Source organism: Pelobates fuscus, chromosome 13, assembly GCF_036172605.1.
Source record: "Pelobates fuscus isolate aPelFus1 chromosome 13, aPelFus1.pri, whole genome shotgun sequence".
Classification (NCBI taxonomy): domain Eukaryota; kingdom Metazoa; phylum Chordata; class Amphibia; order Anura; family Pelobatidae; genus Pelobates; species Pelobates fuscus.
The window spans coordinates 9,692,362-9,712,345 of NC_086329.1; the positions used below are offsets into that span (position 1 = coordinate 9,692,362).

Here is a 19,984-nt window from a genome sequence, read left to right on the forward strand (position 1 = left end):
TCTGAGTCCCGATCGGTGATCCAATAAAGAATCTCTTCCTTCCTGAAGAAACCTGTGTCCATCTCTCTGTGCTTGGCTTCCGTCAGTTTCTCCGGTATCACTCTCTGACAAGCTTACTTAATGCTATCAGACACGGTTTAATATGCTGAGTGTTCTTGGTCTCAATGTGTTCCCAGTCTCTGCATTTAGCCTTATTTTATGTATGCACATCCTTTATCCTTTAGCCCTGCTCCTGACTACATGCTGGACCATACTCCGTTTCCTTTTACTTAAGAGTAGAAATGTTTAGGGTTTCAGTACTCCCTTTATTGAGGGCACTTGTCTAGGGCGAGATAAGCATAAGGCGCCTTCCAACCACTGGGCTCCCAGTAAAACAGCATAAGGACCCAAACAGGATAAAGAACTAAAATATACGATTCACTACTGCGTGTCTGCATGCAGCACTGCCAACAAGGGTGTGTGCGGATAGAGATCTATATGTGGGAATGCTGATAAAACACAATTCAGGTCTTGAAGTGTTTGCAAAAGGCAAGGTCTCCTGTGTTAATACATTCAGCTTTACCACAGTCCAAAGTGTGTTTAATGATCTGACCCGTCACAAAGTATTTCTGTAGATGTAATTAAAATACAAATATAAAGATCTGAAAATCAGCCTGCGTATATATGTGTGAGCATGTGTGTACTTTATAAATGTAGACATGCAAATAGAATCTCATTTATCAAATCGTGTTAGCAGACACACAGTGTTAGAATTCCGACAGAACGTTTTAGCCAACCTTCAGGTGTGTATGTGGGGTGCTGTCCATACAGCCGTGTGTATAAGTGTATACACCACTTCAGAGACTGTTTGGATACATTCTGATTTCTGACTTTGTGATTGTTTATAATATAATAAACATTATTTACCTAATGATTGGAATAGCTTCGGGGGCTCCAAACACATAATATGGCAAAAGAACCTAAAATCCATTTGGCAATCTAACAGGAAGATAGTCTGTAAAGTAAAGACTGCCTCTGGCTTAGGATAAGGTTAGAACAGGGGTGGTCAAACGGCAGATTCCCAGATGTTTTTAAAACTACGACGTACACACAGCTTTCCCTTTCTAAAGGTTGTTCTACAACTCCTGGTCTACAACAGGTTATTCACATATAGAAAACTGGAAAAACTGGCATTTCCACTGGAAAAGTGGCATTAATATCAGAAATGGTGTTAACATCAGGACACTAGCGTTTAATTTGAACATTGGGATTTCCACTAACATCAGAACACTAGCGCTTAATTTGAACATTGGGATTTCTACTGGAACACTGGTACTAACATCAGAACACTGGCATTTCATTTGAATATTGAGATTTCCATTGCCCATGGATGTCTGCTTTTCTATTTAAACAGGAAGGGGAGTCCCAAATCAAATGTTATAATGCTTAGTCCTGAAATGTCACAAAAATGATCCATAATGGTTCAATCTTCCAATGTGTGCAATGCTTGGAACTAAACCATCCCTTCACTTATGAAGATGTACACATTGCACAGGAGGCCCAGTAATCACATGTTTCTCCAGTAGGACACAAGCAGTATTCCAAATAGAATTCCTTTCTGGAATGTGCATATTGTGAGTTCCAAGGTATACCCCAAATGGAATGGACAAGGCGTGAACCCCATTCTTCTCTGAATATTGTATATGCTCCAACGTCTACAAGCTTCCTACTCTGCTTTCCCTTTGCATATGATATTATATATTAGTACATGACGTGTATATACATTGAAAACATTTTTTGTGTTTAACAGTATTATCTGCAAAGGTTTTAAGCTTAAGTCGTGTGGAATTTAATTATAAGCTTAATGTCTTAGGGGCCTGTGAGCTGGAAACTCTTTCCACTCATGCATTTTCTTTTCTGTTATAAATCATGTTCCATGTCTGACAGCCAATAAGACAAAGTGACCAAAGGGCTCGGTGGTTAGAATTCCTGCTACAATATATCAGAGTTACATATAAATTTGGTTAGATTAGCTGCAGATCCAGCATCACTAATGCTACCATAAAACTACGCACCTCTGCTCGATGAATACAAAAATCAGCTAGATCAGCCCAACTTATTCATACTGTTGTCAGAAGATGAGACCAGAACCATTTTCTGACCAACTTCTACAGATGTGACGAAGGGACCCTGAAGATTAGCCTATCGATACTTGCTTCGGGTATCATCGGGTCCCCTTTAATAAGCAAGCGTTTGGTGTGTTCACAAGTTACTTTAAACTTGAGTCGTTTGAAGATTCCCATTTCTGTTACCTTGACCTCTGCCTCTTCATGATAGACATGGGCAAAAAAAAAAATACTTTTAAGAGATTTATCCCAATAAAAATCTTGGCAATCGTCTAATGAATCGATTCTGAAAATTCTGTTCTTTCACAAACTTATCAAATCAGAAACATATGAACCAAATCAGAATCATCACAATTAAATGTATTTATATTTTAAAGCACAAACTAACCACATTTTTGGAATTGATTTGTTTGACGGTTGCCAGGAATATTATTTGGACAAATTGTTTAAAACACATTTTTTGTGCATGCCTAGTTGGTGTCGTCTTTGTTTTTGCTGCTTGGTGATCATTTGACTACTTTCATCATTTGTACCACTTTCTGGAATTTGACATCAGCTAGTTCTATTTACATTCTTTATCCCTGGACAGGTTCTTTGCTTAGCTGGACTAGTCTTGTTCCACTCTGCCACCTCTAAATAGCAGCAATACAGAATTCTCTCCTTTAGCCTATACACAGACTAGGAGTCCACAGCCTTAGAGACAAATTAATGGCAAGGTCTACACAACTTTGCATCCCTGTGGGTTTTTAATATTTATCAGGGTCATAGAAAAAAAAATACTGTAGGCACTATAACCACTTCATCTCACTAAAATGAGCATAGTGCATAAAGTCCCCCTGTTGTTGCCATGCCAATCCACAGTCTGAACTCTCTGCTGCTCAGCCTAATGCTTCCATGTCACCCTGAGCAATGATGGATCGTAGTAATTTTCGGAGAGCCTCAATTACCCCTTCTCAGACTATCACAGCCACCATTGCAGTTTTCAATTGGCATGGCTAAGGTAGCATCAAACCCTGGCCTCCACCATATATCCAATGTGTCAACTGGCAGAAAATGTAGCCTGCTGATTTATTTTCATATTTTTGGGGCAAGTTCAGGAATTTATAAGAAACTCTTCAACTAGTTTGGCTGTTTTGAAAGTTACCGTGACATGAATAGTATGATAAAGTAGGCACCTCTCCCACCCAAAAATAAGTAAACGAATAAACTAACATAAAATAACACTTTTTTTATATGTTCCTCGAGATGCATTGAGGACTGGAAAACCTTACAAGTACCCTTAAAATTAAAAGTAACATTTGAAGGATCACTATAGGGTGAGGAACACAAACATGTATTCCTGACCCAATAGTGTTAAAACCACCATCTAGTCCCCCTGGGCCTCTCATGCCTCTATAAATATAGCACAATCTTACTATATTCAAGCCTGAAGCTGTAACTCTGCATGCTGTTTGCCTCAGAAAAACAAGCAGTCTGCTGACATCATCAGAAGTGGTAGCCTGATACAATCACAATGCTTCCCCATAGGATTGGCTGAGAATGACAAAGAGGCAGATCAGGGGCAGAGCCGGCATGATTCAAACACAGCCCTGGCCAATCAGAATCTCCTCATAGAGATGAATTGAATCAATGAATGTCTATGAGGAAAGTTCAGTGTCTGCATGCAGAGGGAGGAGATACTGAATGTTTGGATGCATTTTAGGCAGCCATGACCCAGGAAGGATCTCCAACAGCCATCTGAGGAGTGGTCAGTGAAGTTATCACTAGGCTGTAATGTAAACACTGCATTTTCTCTGAAAAGACCGTGTTTACAGCAAAAAGCCTGAAGGTAATGATTCTACTCACCAGAACAAATTCAATAAGCTGTAGTTATTCTGGTGACTATAGTGTCCCATTAAGTTAAGCAATAAGGATAATAAATAACATGCAGCACAATTTGCTTTATGTCATATCCCTAAACTGATCAGTATCAATCCAACGGTTATTTGAAATATCTGTCATTATTTTACAATATAAAAAACGCCCGGTCACAGCTCTGTTACGGACTGGACTGGCAGTGAAATGGTTCATTGTGAACGTAATGTAGCATATTAGTCATAACTGCCGCACAAAACAAAACAGTCTCCCCAAAGACAGATCGAAAGCTTGGAAATCTCGGGAGATCTCATCAATACGAACCAAAACAAGTTTATTCTCATTTTGTCTTTTTTAACAATCCGTATGTAAATAGAATGTAAGAGGAGTGAGCTATTAGGCAAGCGATTCACTGATTGGTCATAGCACCGTAAATGGCCACTATAAATCGTATTATGGCCACCAGATTCCTGGATATTCTTAATATGGCTTAACTATACATTGATGCTGGTTTAATAGAATATATTCCCCCACACAAAGAGCACTAAAAGGATTCACATGCAAAACAACAAAAAACAACAAAAAAATCAAAATAAAAATTAGATGTGAATTTATTTTTTTGAAATGCCTTTTTTTGGTAATTTGCCATACAATGCGCAGTCTGTGTAACCTTTCGATGACTACAATATCAGTAATTAGGCAGCATGGAGTCCGAGGTAAATCTGAGATGCCACATTTTCATTGTTGCCATGGAGACAATATCATCCCACTGATGAAGGATGACCCAAAACCCAATGCTGTGATGCACCCTGAGTGACTGGCACACAGTGGCACTGCAGTGCGAAGCAACCAGGAAAGGCATCAAGAACAGAACTGCAATGCAGTGAATGCTAAGAAAGTTAACCTGTCAGCTGCTACAACAGGGCTGGGGTATTCTGCAAGAAAAACAACAAAATAACAATATGATGGGTTTGTTTTTTTAAATGACGATCTAACTACAAATCCTCCACTTCAAAGAAAAAGTGTATGATTGTATAAGAACTTGATTGTGATATCATAGTATATGCATTCATAAATTCCAAATATACACGGATTAGCCACAACAACAACAACCACTGACAGATGAAGTGAATAACACTGATAATACGTTACAACAGCACCTGTCAAGGGGAGCAAGTGAGCAGGCAGTTATTGCATTTCATGAGTTGGAAGCAGGAAGAACGGGTAAGCAAAGAGAGACTTTGACAAGGGCCAAATAGTGATGGCTAGACGACTGGGTCAAGCATCCCAAAAACGGCAAATCTTGTGGGATGTTCCTGGAATGCAATGAACAGAACCTACCAAAAATGGTGCAAAGAAGGACAGCCGGTGATCCTGTCTGGTACGATCACACAGGAGAGCTACGGTAACTCAAATTTCTAAAAAAAAAGCGTAATGCTGACCATGATAGAAAGGTGTCAGAACACAAATTACATCGCAGTTTGCTGTGTATCGGGCTGCGTAGCCGCACACTGCTCAGAGTGCCCGTGAGCCACTTTCACGGTCTACAAGATTATGTCACCCTGTGATGTCATTGCAAGTCCAGCAAGAATAGCAGGAGTATCGGTTATCTTTGGTCTACAGAAGTATGGATCACAAGGACAAGCAAAAAAGTTTTGCGCTAACTAAGTCCAATACACTTGTGAGAATAATAGAAATAATGTATTCTTACATCCAAGGATTCCCCAATTCAGTACAGCCTATAAAATAAACAAAGTACAAAACATGGTGCATACTGTATACAAAAAAAAAAAATCCCCAAGACGGTAAATGCTGCTTGTAGGGAGATTGGACTTGGATATGATCTCACACCACATTATCCAGGCGATCCTATGCCATTTGGAGTTGCAGAAAAGACGTGGACCAATTAGAACACATGTGAACCTATTTGAAGCCTGTTCATGCGCTTACTCATTGCCCTATCGTGGGTTATGTTTAGTAACACGTTTAGTGCTTCAACAACTCTCTTGTGATTTCCTGTTGTTGACCTTGGCTCCGTTTTGACTCTGTGAATGTCTGGTATCCTGACCCGGCTTGTATATTGACCTGTGTATTTCTGGTATCCTGACCTGGCTTGTATATTGACCTGTGTATTTCTGGTATCCTGACCCGGCTTGTATATTGACCTGTGTATTTCTGGTATCCTGACCCGGCTTGTATATTGACCTGTGTATTTCTGGCATCCTGACCTGGCTTGTATATTGACCTGTGTATTTCTATTATCCTGACCCGGCTTGTATATTGACCTGTGTATTTCTGGCATCCTGACCCGGCTTGTATATTGACCTGTGTATTTCTATTATCCTGACCTGTGCATTTCTGGTATCATTAACCGGCTTGTCTATTGACCTGTGTATTTCTGGCATCCTGACCTGGCTTGTATATTGACCTGTGTATTTCTGGTATCCTGACCTGGCTCGTATAATGTCCTGTGTATTTCTGGTGTCCTGACCCGGCTTGTATATTGACCTGTGTATTTCTATTATCCTGACCTGTGCATTTCTGGTATCATTAACCGGCTTGTCTATTGACCTGTGTATTTCTGGTGTCCTGACCCGGCTTGTATATTGACCTGTGTATTTCTGGTGTCCTGACCCGGCTTGTATATTGACCTGTGTATTTCTGGCATCCTGACCCGTCTTGTATATTGACCTGTGCATTTCTGGTATCCTGACCCGTCTTGTATATTGACCTGTGTATTTCTATTATCCTGACCTGTGTATTTCTGGTATCATTAACCGGCTTGTCTATTGACCTGTGTATTTCTGGTGTCCTGACCCGGCTTGTATATTGACCTGTGTATTTCTATTATCCTGACCTGTGCATTTCTGGTATCATTAACCGGCTTGTATATTGACCTGTGTATTTCTGGTGTCCTGACCCGGCTTGTATATTGACCTGTGTATTTCTGGTGTCCTGACCCGGCTTGTATATTGACCTGTGTATTTCTGGCATCCTGACCCGTCTTGTATATTGACCTGTGCATTTCTGGTATCCTGACCCGTCTTGTATATTGACCTGTGTATTTCTATTATCCTGACCTGTGTATTTCTGGTATCATTAACCGGCTTGTCTATTGACCTGTGTATTTCTGGTACCATTAACCGGCTTGTCTATTGACCTGTGTATTTCTGGTGTCCTGACCCAGCATTTCTGGTATCCTGCCCTGGCTTGTTTTTCGTGTATCCGTATCTCGGCTACTCCTGACTTTAATTCTATCTTGTAATACATTAAGTCCAGTCACTCTAAGGCCCAGTAATACGCATAGGCGTGCGCACGGGGTGTGCCGGGTGTGCCTGGGCACACCCTAATCCCCGCGGCACGCCTATGCATTGAGACCGGCAGGGGAGATCTCAGGATCTCCCCTGTCGGTCCATGCAGAGCCGGCGCTATCCGAGCGCCGGCTCTGCTCTCAGCCTCCCCTCACCGGCTCACAGGCAGTGAGGGAGGCAGGAGAGGACCCGGGGAGCTATTGCCAGCAGCTCCGCCGGGTTCCTCTCGCGAGATCTGAGCGTTGCCGCGGCAACGCTCAGATCTCGCGTGAGTGAACTCTAGCCCTGCGGGGCTCGAGTTCACTCTCCTCTGGACCACCAGGGATGGATGGCAGCAGCAGCAGGATCCCCCCTCCCAGGCATAAGGTAAGAAGGGAGGGGGGATAACTGATCTGCCTCCACCTCCACTGGATCACCAGGGAAAGCAGCAAGGAAAGATCCCCCCTCCCTACATAAAGTAAGAAGGGAGGGGGGATATTAAGTAATGTACCCCCACCTCCACCCCCCACAATCACCCACACACATACACAGCACACACACACACATACACAGCGCACACAGACATACACAGCGCACACAGACATACACAGCGCACACAGACATACACAGCACCCACAGACATACACAGCACCCACACACATACACAGCACCCACACACAGCACCCACAGACATACACAGCACACCCACAGACATACACAGCACACCCACAGACATACACAGCACACCCACAGACATACACAGCACACCCACAGACATACACAGCACTCACAGACATACACAGCACCCACACACATACAGCACCCACACACATACAGCACCCACAGACACACAGCACCCACACACATACAGCACCCACACACATACAGCACCCACACACATACAGCACCCACACACATACAGCACCCACACACATACAGCACCCACACACACAGCACCCTCACAAACACAAACAGGACCCTAACAAACACACACACACAAAACACTACCAGTACCCTCACACACAAACAGCACCCTGACACACAGTACATTTACAGCACCCTCACAAGTGCACACACACACACAGACACACACACACACAAACAGCACCCTGACACACAGTACATTCACAGCACCCTCACAAGCACGCACACACAAACACCCTCACCCACATAGTACACTACCAGCACACACACATCACACTAACAGCACCCTCACACAGCACACACACAGCTTTGTGTGTGTGTATATATGTGTATATATATACATACACATATATATATATATATATATATATATATATACACGCCGCGTGTGCTTGTGCTTGAGGGTGCACACCCTAATGCAATAGGCTGCGCACGCCTATGGTAATACGGCTTTTGGAACCACAACTGGGTATCCTCTTTCCTGAGTGTAAGGGCAACGACAAACGTAACAATACTGAGAAGATGCAAGTTGAAACTTGCCCAGGGTCCCATGGACACTAGAGATTGCTAAACTTTCTCTAGATTTCAGCCGACATGCTGTGAAATTCATTATGTTTTGTATGTTTTTAGCCCTCCGTTAAACCACCCAGTCAATTCAAGAGCTAAAACAGGTTACAAGGGCTTAAATATGTGGATAGTTTAACCATTACCTTCTGTAAACAAGGTGCATGCAGGACAAGAACTGCAAATGTGTTAAAATAAAGCAAAACACACAAAAAGCAAAGACATGCAAAGTCTCAATGGTAATATGTAACATGAATTCAAAAATAAAAGCCAAAATACACAACAGAGACCAATGAACAGAAAAATGAGATTTGTGAGAAGAGGAAACAATATTAGAAAATTAGGATCCCTTCCCTCACCCTCCCCCTTCCCAAATGTTTTAGCTGAAAGCCTTTGTCAATGAACAATAAAGGATAAAATGTAATGGGCCAACTAGTAAACTGTGCCAGGGGCCAAATGTAAATATAGGGGCAGTGAGAGAGCAGCGCTGGGTGCATCCACCCTGACCTGTTAGACTCCAATTTCCACCGGTACAGCCATTACGAGTTTGATGTCTTTTAGAGAATTTCAGTTTTTTTTTATTAAGTGGAGAAATCACCAGTGATCAGTGTCCATGCTATATCTGCTTCCAGACTTTGAAATCCAGGAGTGAATGTGTCAAAAAAAAAACCAAAAAGAACATTTTTATACACTTCACGTTTCAGCACATTGACACCTGATCGCGCCAATTTAAAAATAACGGACCTGTTTATCTAGGGAGATTGTGTGGCTGTGTGTTTCAGGTAGAAAGCACATGACTAAACTAAAACTGGTGGAGTTCCCCCGTGGTAGTATACAAACTGGTTCGGATACACAGGGACTTCTAAAAAGAATGTTGCATGCTTTAAACACACCTGTCCGGAAAGGCTAGGGGCAAACAGGAAGAATCCACTCATTAGAAAGGATGTTTACATACTTCGAACCATACACCATGTATATAGACACACACACACAATACATACATTTAGTTAGTAATCCATTAAGCCTTTCACTGTAAAACTATTTGGAATAAGAAATGACCATCAGCATCAAGTTGTTTTTTGGCATTCTAGAAAGTAATATGGAAATATATTTTAAAATCATCGGGCAACGATTGTTTAATGTCACTGCAAATTGTGCTTTTTAACTCAGATCATATGATTAATAATCAGAATATACTATTTAAAATAAATAACATTTTTGATTGTGTCACGTTTTGCCATTTTCCCCTCATCCTAATCTATGTTTAAAAGCACACAGCGGCCTTATTCACCACAATGTCACCATCCTCCATATATAGTCCCAAATATATTATACTTTATGCTGGCACATTGGCACCACTACGCCCATATAGCTGTCAGAATGCCTAAAATCTCCACATTTTCCAGAAATTCTACATTGCTCCCTCCTCTGCACACATCTGCTGACACATTGCCCCTTTGCTGCTACAAGGACCCTTTACCACCGTTGGCCAGATTTGCTGTCACATTGCCCCTATACCTCCATTGACCGCTTCCCCCCATTATTTGCCACATTGCCCCATTAGCTCCATTGCCCCTTCACCTTCATTACCCACATGCTTTGCCCATCCATGGACTATTAACTGCTATGTGACTATGTAATTCCAGGTAACATTCATAGGTAGGAAATCACAGAAACCCCAAATCTCTGCAGTTGGGGAACCCTGGTCTAACAAACATTTCTCCTATTTAAAAAATCAGCATTCAACTTAATGAATATGGCGACACAATAAATTAAATAATTGGTTTAATGTAACTGCAGAACCCAGGCAAATGAGTTAGATCTGTTCTTGGCCATGAAGGCTGAAGAGCAATATTTCAGTTCTGCTTCCCACTAGCTGAAATCCTAGCAGATAAACAGAATAGATTTGAATTGAAATGACTCACATTTCCAGCTTATATCTGTTTGCCATTAAACCACGGCCATGCTGTGCGTGCTTTCCATAATGTAAATATGAAAGAAATATATACGTGAAACTTCCGTCATTGTCCCTGAAGAATAACTACTACTACTAATGGTCCTTCTGGGTAATTTCACAAGTTCTATCGTAGAATCCTATGTGAGAGTCTTTAGATCAGCCAAAATAATATGTAGTAACTTCATTCATTAAAAAAACATGAATGAAGAAAAGCATAGATTTATAAGAACTGCGTTCTACTCATTACACATGGAGCTGTGCCAAGCTGAGAGCAGGTTTGCAAAATCCCGTTGACGACATAAACACTGTTTAGTAAATAGAATTCCATATTTTTTTAACACGCAAAAGTGAATCGAAGTATGAATTGTTTCGTTATTTCCATACGTTCTAAGCAGTTCTGCAACATAAAATTTGATGACAGCCTGAATTTCACAGGCAGGTCAGCCCCCCCCCCCCCCCCAAAAAAAAAACACCTTATCATGATCATCACACACATTAGGTCCACATTGCTTCTCTATGAGGGACATTGGATTGGAGCACAGCGGAGGAGGCCATGTATTTTCTATGACATCGTGGAGGGGAGGGGAGCATCGCCGAGGCAAACTCCGCATTGGAAAAAGTTAAAAACTTTTTATTAATTTTATGGAACACACAGGGGGGTTGAACCTATATAACTAGGGACAGGGAAACTAAAGCATTAGGAATACAAACATTTACCCCCTACACACAGTAGGGAGAGATGGGCCTATCATTCCTGGTTAATAAAATACCCAATGGTTAAATCATAGAACATTCCTCACACCTCTGGAAACAAATGGGTTAAAAGGCGAGCACTTGGCGCACAGCGGTTTGCTGTCATAAGAGCATTAGTGAAATATGTACGGTATTAACTAAAATTATTTTGCCTGACGCCTGATTCTGGCTTCCAGCAAAACAAAGTCACAACAAATGCCAGAACAGTTCTTAGTGAGCCCATGCCCCTTACTTTGTATGCTGGAAATGTATCTCGGTTCGCAGACACGGATTTGACCGACTACATTTGATCCAGCATTTTGTATGTGCGGCTCGCACTGCATGAGTTAATGCCTTGAAATGATTGAGAGACACTTGTGTCCTGGACCTGCATCTGCCATTGACTGTGAATGGTATCACAGAGTCAAGTGGCACCGCATTCAGAAATCTCCCAGCTGATCCAGATAATTTGTTACTTTGTAAAACATTAGGCGACAAGGACAAGGACATTAATTATATGATGACAGCCGTTATAATATCTGATTTTACTGTGGAAAAAAAGCAAGTCCATCAAATAAAAAGTGACACTTTGATGTAGAATGTAATACCCGTGGAGGGAGCCACTTTCACGGTCTACAAGATTATGTCACCCTGTGATGTCATTGCAAGTCCAGCAAGAGGTTCTTTCACTGTAGCTTTCACTGAGATAGCAGGAATATCGGTTATCTTTGGTCTACAGAAGTGTGGATCACAAGGACAAGCAATACCAGAGGTCCTTGTTCCCATCTTAATTTAGTGGGTTACCATTGGTTCACACAGGCACATACTATTTATCTGACCCAGTGTGGTGGAAACCCCACTTGACTTTGCTAAGAGTGTAATAAATGGGTTTTCGATGAATTTATTTTAGCAAACAATATATTGCATTATAACGGAATCACAGGTCATTTAACTATTTCTACAATGGAGGAATCGGTTACCATATTAATGCCTTGTACATAGAAACCGGTCTCAAAAATGGGTTAGAAATCCAGGATAGAACATTAAATAGTTGTTTGATGAAAACTGAATTGCGTATTCTTGGCAAAGCCCACTTCAGCTCATTGAAGTGGGCTGCGTGCAATGTCCCTGTTAAACTGCAAGTAATTACTGCAAGTTAGCATGTAGTGTAGGACCCACCGATATTGGGGTTCTGTGACGTAGTGGTGGGCCCAACACAATATGGCCATATAATTAAAAAATAATAATAATAATAATAATAATAATAATAATAATTTGCAATTTTTATAGCACTTTTCTCCCTGTGAGACTCAAAGCACTTTACAGGCACACAGACTTAAAGACATAAAAGTTAGGATTTTCTGAAGGTCTGCTGAGCGGACTGAATGCCTGATGGAAGAGGTGGGTCTTTATGTCTGTAAGGAAGGTGCCTCTCTGATTGCGCACGGTAAAGAGTTCCAGAAGGTACGGGCAGTGTGGCTGAATGCCCTGGAACCGGAGTCGGTCTTTATTCTTGGCACTGACAGGAAGGATTAGGAACTAAATCCACATATTTAATTGCTAAGGTGGGTGATTTGTTTGTGTGTGCGCTGTGCAGCCACTAGGGGCACTTACTGCTTGTCACGCTCTGCATGAGGACGTCCAGCGTCAAGTAAAACCTCATAGAAAAGTATTAGGGCATAGGCACTAGTTTTGGTAAACACAGAAAGAGTATTCTAATTTCTAACCCTTACTCTGCCAGGGAGGGGCAAAGCGAAAAGTAGGAGGTGGGTAGAGGGAGCTATAGTGCTAGGAGTACAGCTTTATCCCTTTAAAGGGTTATTCTAACATTTTATTTTTTTAACTTTAGAATGCCCTACTGGCATTATTCATTAGGTGTACCTTTAATAACCAGCCATGGAGCTCTAAACTTACCTGGAACCCAGTGCAGAGAAAAGCTCCATTCTTTGGATTCCACACCCCATCACTCCAGCCGTAAATTAGACCCTACCGCTGTCCAATTAAATGCTTTTCACAGAGAAGCATTCGATTGGACCACTTCACTGGTTTAGAGCGCATGCATGTGCTCTGAGATGGGTAGGGGAGAGTGGTAGGGAGGGGAGGACAGAGGGAGGGGAATTTAAGAAAATATTAAGAGCTGTCACTTGAAGGAGGTGGGGAACGAACGCACAGAGAAAGTGGGAGGGGACACTGAAGTTTCCCCTTGAAGGTGCGCTACAGCGTGAACTGTGCACGTTAATGACAGATGTAATTTTTGCACAGAATTTACATTAGGTGACCCAGAGTAGTCTAAGTCACGTGTGTTGCTCCGGGCACAAAAGTGCAGATTACAAACACCATGGCCATTTCTAAAAGCTGTTGACGTCATGGTGGTTGAAGTAACCCTTTAATTCAGAATTGTAAAATCAATGCGAAAATAGCCAACCGTTAATTATAGCTGAATTAAAGAATCTAACTTTAACTTTACAATTCAGATTTAATTCAGTAAAAGTCGGAGTTTGGAGAATAACCCTGTATGAGACAAGATTAGAAAGGACAAAATCAGAAACAGATACAGAAAATAGGGGCCGCTTCATTTCTTTTACAAATAAGACTTGATTAACTCCAATGACCCTAAAGCAAAAAGCTGAAATAGAATCAGAAATTATATCAAAGTGTACTTTAATGTCTATTCTAATCCTGGGGCTTTGAAAATTTCACTGCAATGGACAGGGCTAATTTAAAGCATTAGTGAACTCTATGGAAGATCATGTAAGGGGGGGAAAAAAAGCCACCTCTCCTTAAATTCTAGCTATAGTCAAATATTGTAATTTTATTATAATTTATTCTATTTCACCAACACATTTTGCATCAATGGATACATGGAGTAACGGAAATAGCAAAACCTAGTTTGACAGATAAAGAGAAAGAAAAGCAATAGATTTTGAGAGTCAACAAATAAACAAAGTACTCACAAAAATAATAAAAATCCTACTCTATTGAAACGTTGTCCTTGTGCTGACATAGCTCTCATCCATTCTTCTAGAAACAAGTCTCAGACTTGTGTCCCATCTTGGCGTCATTTCTGATGAAGGATAGGTCACACCTGGTGCAATTTATTCTGGGTCTGCTTTGCTCTATCTTTTAGTGTCTAATCCAATATTTTTATCCTACGTGTTCTGGGCTCTTCTGCACCAATGGAAAACCGGATAATTCACCTGAATTATTAAAACGTAGGTCATGCCAGAATCATTGTCCTTTTCTGAGTCTAGTAGCCCTCGGCTGTCTTTTGAATTGTCTTGGATTTGACTAGGCTGTTCTCTAGCAGCTAAAACCTGTGACTTTGGATAGGAGGTGGTGGAGGAGCATGATATTGACTTTGGTTATGTTACCTAAAAAGAGCCATGCCTGTCCGGTTTGCATGAATGCACTTGGGTAGCCCCAACTTAAGAGTGCTGTTGAAGAGCTCAGGTATCGGCTGAATTCCCTGGGTTTGCATTGCTTTAAATCATAGGGTCAAATGGAAATGTGCCTCCCCAAGATTTGATATCTCTCTGCGGTCATGTACATATTCTTTCTACAATAACATTAAATAGTGTCATGATTACTTACCTTTCTTCCAGGCACCCATGTGGGGAGCTGACTGCCGAACGCTTCACTCTCTAGCCATTCGGCAATTCCAATGCCGAATGCTTTGGCTCTGCCTCTTTTTATGGTTAAAGGGCTTACACTATAAATAGAGTACTTTGTGCTTTAGCCCGTGTTCTGTTGTGGTTCTGTATTGGTCCCAATAGTGCATTCTGAATTCTTAGTGTGTATATCGGTTTCTGACTGTTATCATTGACTCTGCTATTGCCTCACGTTCTCCTGTCCTCTGGTTCCCTTGATTTTTGCCGCTCAGTCACGTTAAGCCTGGCCACTCTAAGGTCTGGTAATATTTTCTATTTTAATCAGATAGGGTTGCACATTGCATGCTGGGGGTTATACCGTGACAAATGGACTCTAATGTTGCCAATATTCAGGGTATTTCTCAGGATATTTGTAATACAATGGATGAGCCTTCAGTTGAGCAGGACAGACTACATAACAAAACACCATCTTTCTACAATAACTTTATATATTGATAAACTAATATCATCCTCATTATTATCCACAAAGCAAATCAAAGGGCGTCCAAAGGAAAGATGGATGAGCACATAATTTAAGATTTATTCCACATGGGTGTATTTGTTAAACTGTGAAAATGGTTGAATTGAATCCCAAATTACAAAATTCTGTCCAAAAGAACCAAAGTAGAAAAATAACTAAAAATAACTTTTTTTTCCCAATTCAATTCTTTTTTGCCAAATTATTGCAGCTTGATTGTCAACTCCACACAATTCACCCAATGATCATAGAAAGGGTTTAGACAAGAATCGGGAGAAAGGAGTGGGTGCTAAATGTAAATGGTGGGTTAAGGCAGCCGGAAAAGGAAGGCAAAAAATAAATAAATAAACGATTGCTTGGAAAATCCCTCCAGAGCAGGGGTTCCCAAACCAGTCCTCATCGTTCACCACCAACAATCCAGGATTTATATGTTTTATTCCACTGGAGATACTAACAAAACCTATACTGTTTGTGGGTCTTCAGGACTTGTCTGGGGAACACTGTTTGTTCATTAGGCTAAATGATATCATGTGTGGATCTACTTATACAGCTGACAAACAAGTATATTCCTTCTCATTGTGTACATTAAACACGTTTTTCGAGATATTTTCTCATTGATGAGAGTTAGAAAAACAGGTAGGCGTTATATGAGGAGTGTCTAAAATCCAATCCTTTGTGAACGCATACTAACCATGAGAGCAAATGTTTGATTTCGATATGGTTCACTGAGTAATTTCACTCTTTGGTTGAGTTTACACTTTTTACACGTTTTAATTAAATGAACTCTCCTATAGCATGTGTAGCTAACACATCTGGTATTCATTCACTAAACAGACAAAAACATAGCAAATTCAGCTGATTAGGAAACATTCTCTACCCCTGCTTGGGTAAATCTTGCAAGCTGATTTTGTTTACCATAATTCACTGAATAAATCCCATAGTCCATAGGGTGCTTCTTTATAAATGTCTGATTTAGATTTGGAAAAATTCCGTTTTATGCCATTATTTGTCTCCTTAACATGTACATCTGACTAACATATTCGGATCTAAAAAATGACCATGTTTTCTTGCTATCTTATATTAAAAATGCTGTTTGTGTTTTCACTCCACTTTGATAACTGTATACCTGCTACTCAATGGGGTATGTTCACTAAACTGTGATCTGCGGTTACATGCAAACTCAGGGACATAGAGTTGCTAATATTTGTTTGAATGTTTGAAAGCAGCTTAATTAATTACGAATTGCTGTTTAGTGAGCAAATTATGAACACATTTCTATGAAAAAAAAGTCAAGTGAGATTTATCAAGGCAAGAACATGTGCAATTCTGGGGCAAATAGCAACTTAACCCCTTAAGGACACATGACATGTGTGACATGTCATGATTCCCTTTTATTCCAGAAGTTTGGTCCTTAAGGGGTTAAGGAGTCATGGGAAACAGACCATCTCTCAGCATTTGGGAGTTTGCACCCAGAATAGCAGCTATGTTACATTGATCATTCTCCCCCCTAATGTTTTAAAATGAGAATTGTCTTAATCATCTATTTAGTTTACATGGAGATGCAGTAAGGGAGGGGCAGCTGTATTAAGGTTCCAGCACCCATCAGTACCAAGAAGTTGGGTGATGGAAAGGAAGATGCAACACACTGTGGGTGTCCTCTCCAAAACTGGGGTGTATTTACTAACCTCCGAGTTGCAGTGATTTTAGAACTAATCTGCACAATGAATGAAGTAGCAGAGCTTTATTAATGTGACCGAATTTGGGGTTTTACCTACTTTGCTATGTCTGTATACCTTTTGGAAATCGATTCCCAAGACCCCGGTAAGTGCAGTTCAATTTAAACAAATCTGGTAACTTAGAGACCGACCTCAAACAATGTGTGGCCATTCTATAACAAGCTCTAATTCTCATTTCTGACCGCTGTCTGGTCCTGTCAGCCTGTGTATAGCAGACACATAGATCGACATATGTGAATGGTTTCTAAACATGGATTAAGTTGGACCATTTGAGGTCTCACTGTCCCTCACCCTCTTATACAATTAGGAAAACCGTATATTAGCTCTGATTTGTTGTCCTGATGAGAGGCTATTCCCAGTGTGTGTGCTGTGTCCATGCAATCTGACAGTTCCCTGTCACTGCGTGGATTTAATGTGGATATGGTGTTTGTGGTTAGAGTGTGTGGATACAATGTGTGGTTAGAGTGTGTGGATACAGTATGTGGATGCTATGTGTGGTTAGAGTGTGTGGTTAGAGTGTGTGGATACAGTATGTGGATGCAATGTGTGGTTAGAGTGTGTGGTTAGAGTGTGTGGATACAGTATGTGGATGCAATATGTGGTTAGAGTGTGTGGTTAGAGTGTGTGGATACAGTATGTGGATGCAATGTGTGGTTAGAGTGTGTGGATACAATGTGTGGATGCAATGTGTGGTTAGAGTGTGTGGATACAATGTGTGGTTAGAGTGTGTGGATACAGTATGTGGATGCAATGTGTGGATACAATGTGTGGTTAGAGTGTGTGGATACAGTATGTGGATGCAATGTGTGGATACAATGTGTGGTTAGAGTGTGTGGATACAATGTGTGGTTAGAGTGTGTGGATACAGTATGTGGATGCAATGTGTGGTTAGAGTGTGGCTACAGAGTGTGAATACAATGTTGCAATGTGTATAGAGTGTGGATACAATGTTACAATGTAAATACAATGTTGCGCTGTGTATACAGAGTGTGAATACAATGCTGCACTGTGTATAGAGTGTGGATACAATGTTACAATGTAAATACAATGTTGCGCTGTGTATACAGAGTGTGGATACAATGTTGCAATGTGTATACTATTGCGCTGTGTATACAGAGTGTGGATACAATGTTGCAATGTGTATACAGAGTGTGAATACAATGTTGCACTGTGTATACAGAGTGTTAATACAATGAGTGAATACAATGTTGCACTGTGTGTGCGCTCTCAGTCTGTGGCATTGTCAATGGATACAAAGAATAGTGAGCGCCCTTACCAGCCAGCCTTGGGAGCAGACACTCTCTCACTGTGCCATTCACTCACCCTGGATCCTCTGACCGGCTGTGACTGATCTGCCTCCCGGGGACAGTGCGGGAACCGCCCAGGCTGGGGCTAGTCTCAGTGCAGGGGCATCAGCCCAGCTCACTCTACACAGCCCAGTCTGTACATGCAGCCCCGCCTGGCAACGCGCAAGCGCAGCCCGCCCCCTATCTGCTACACTGCCCATCACAGCCACAGCATGGGAGACATGGACTGGATGGAGAGAGAGAGAGGGAAGGGGAGAGAGAGAGAGGGAAGGGGAGAGAGAGAGTGAGAGAGAGGGGAGGATGGAGAGAGAGGGAAGGGGAGAGAGAGGAAGGAGAGAGGGAGAGAGAGGATGGAGAGAGAGAAGGGGAGAGAGAGATAGGATGGGGAGAGAGAGGATGGAGAGAGAGAGGGAAGGGGAGAGAGAGGATGGGGAGAGAGAGGATGGAGAGAGAGAGGGAAGGGGAGAGAGAGGATGGAGAGAGAGAGGGAAGGGAAGAGAGAGGATGGAGAGAGAGGGAGGGAAGGGGAGAGAGAGGAAGGAGAGAGAGAGGGAGAGAGGATGGAGAGAGAGAGGGAGAGAGGATGGAGAGAGAGGGAAGGGGAGGGAGAGAGAGGATGGAGAGACAGAGGGAAGGGGAGAGAGAGGATGGAGAGAGAGGGAATGGGAGAGAGAGGATGGAGAGAGAGAGAGAGAGAGAGAGGGAAGGGGAGAGAAAATGGAGAGAGAGAGAGGGGGGAAGGGAGACAGAGGATGGAGAGAGAGAAGGGGGAGAGAGAGGGAAGGGGAGAGAGAGGATGGAGAGAGAGAGAGAGAGAGTGGAGGGGAGAGAAGATGGAGAGGGGGAAGGAGAGAGAGAGGGAATGGAAGAGAGAGGGAAGGGGGAGTGAGGATGGAGAGAGAGGGATGGGGAGAGAGAGAGGATGGAGAGAGAGGGAAGGGGAGAGAGAGATGATGGAGAGAGATAGAAAAGGAAGGGGAGAGGGGGGAGGGGAGAGGGAGAGAGAGAGAGGGAAGGGGAGAGAGAGGATGGAGAGAGAGAGGGAAGGGGAGAGAGGATGAGAGAGAGAGGGAAGGGGAGAGAGAGATGATGGAGAGAGAGAGAGGAAAGGGGAGAGAGAGGGGGAGAGGGAAGGGGAGAGAAAGGGAAGGGGATAGAGAGGATGGAAAGAGAGGGAAGGGGAGAGAGAGGATGGAGAGAGAGATAGAGGTAAGGGGAGAGAGAGGATAGAGAGAGAGGGAAGGGGAGAGAGAGAGGGGAGAGAGAGAGGGGAGAGAGAGGATAGAGAGAGAGAGGGAAGGGGAGAGAGAGGGAAGGGGAGAGAGAGGTAAGGGGAGAGAGAGGATGGAGAGAGAGAGGGAAGGGGAGAGAGAGAGGAAAGGGGAGAGAG

The 19,984-nt window shown here is 42.2% G+C and overlaps 1 protein-coding gene across 6 annotated transcripts in view; it reads right to left on the bottom strand.

The window, feature by feature from the left end:
• ARMH4 (armadillo like helical domain containing 4) overlaps nt 1-18,767 on the bottom strand; it is a 98,145-nt gene extending 79,378 nt beyond the window's left edge. For 3 of the 6 annotated variants that reach the window (XM_063440330.1, XM_063440329.1, XM_063440327.1), the window contains exon 1: nt 18,564-18,767. The gene's annotated coding sequence lies outside the window, so the exon portion shown is untranslated. The remainder of the gene's footprint in view (nt 1-18,563) is intronic. The other 3 variants (XM_063440328.1, XM_063440331.1, XM_063440332.1) reach the window with 3 other exon arrangements.
• Between the last annotated feature and the right edge of the window lie 1,217 nt (nt 18,768-19,984).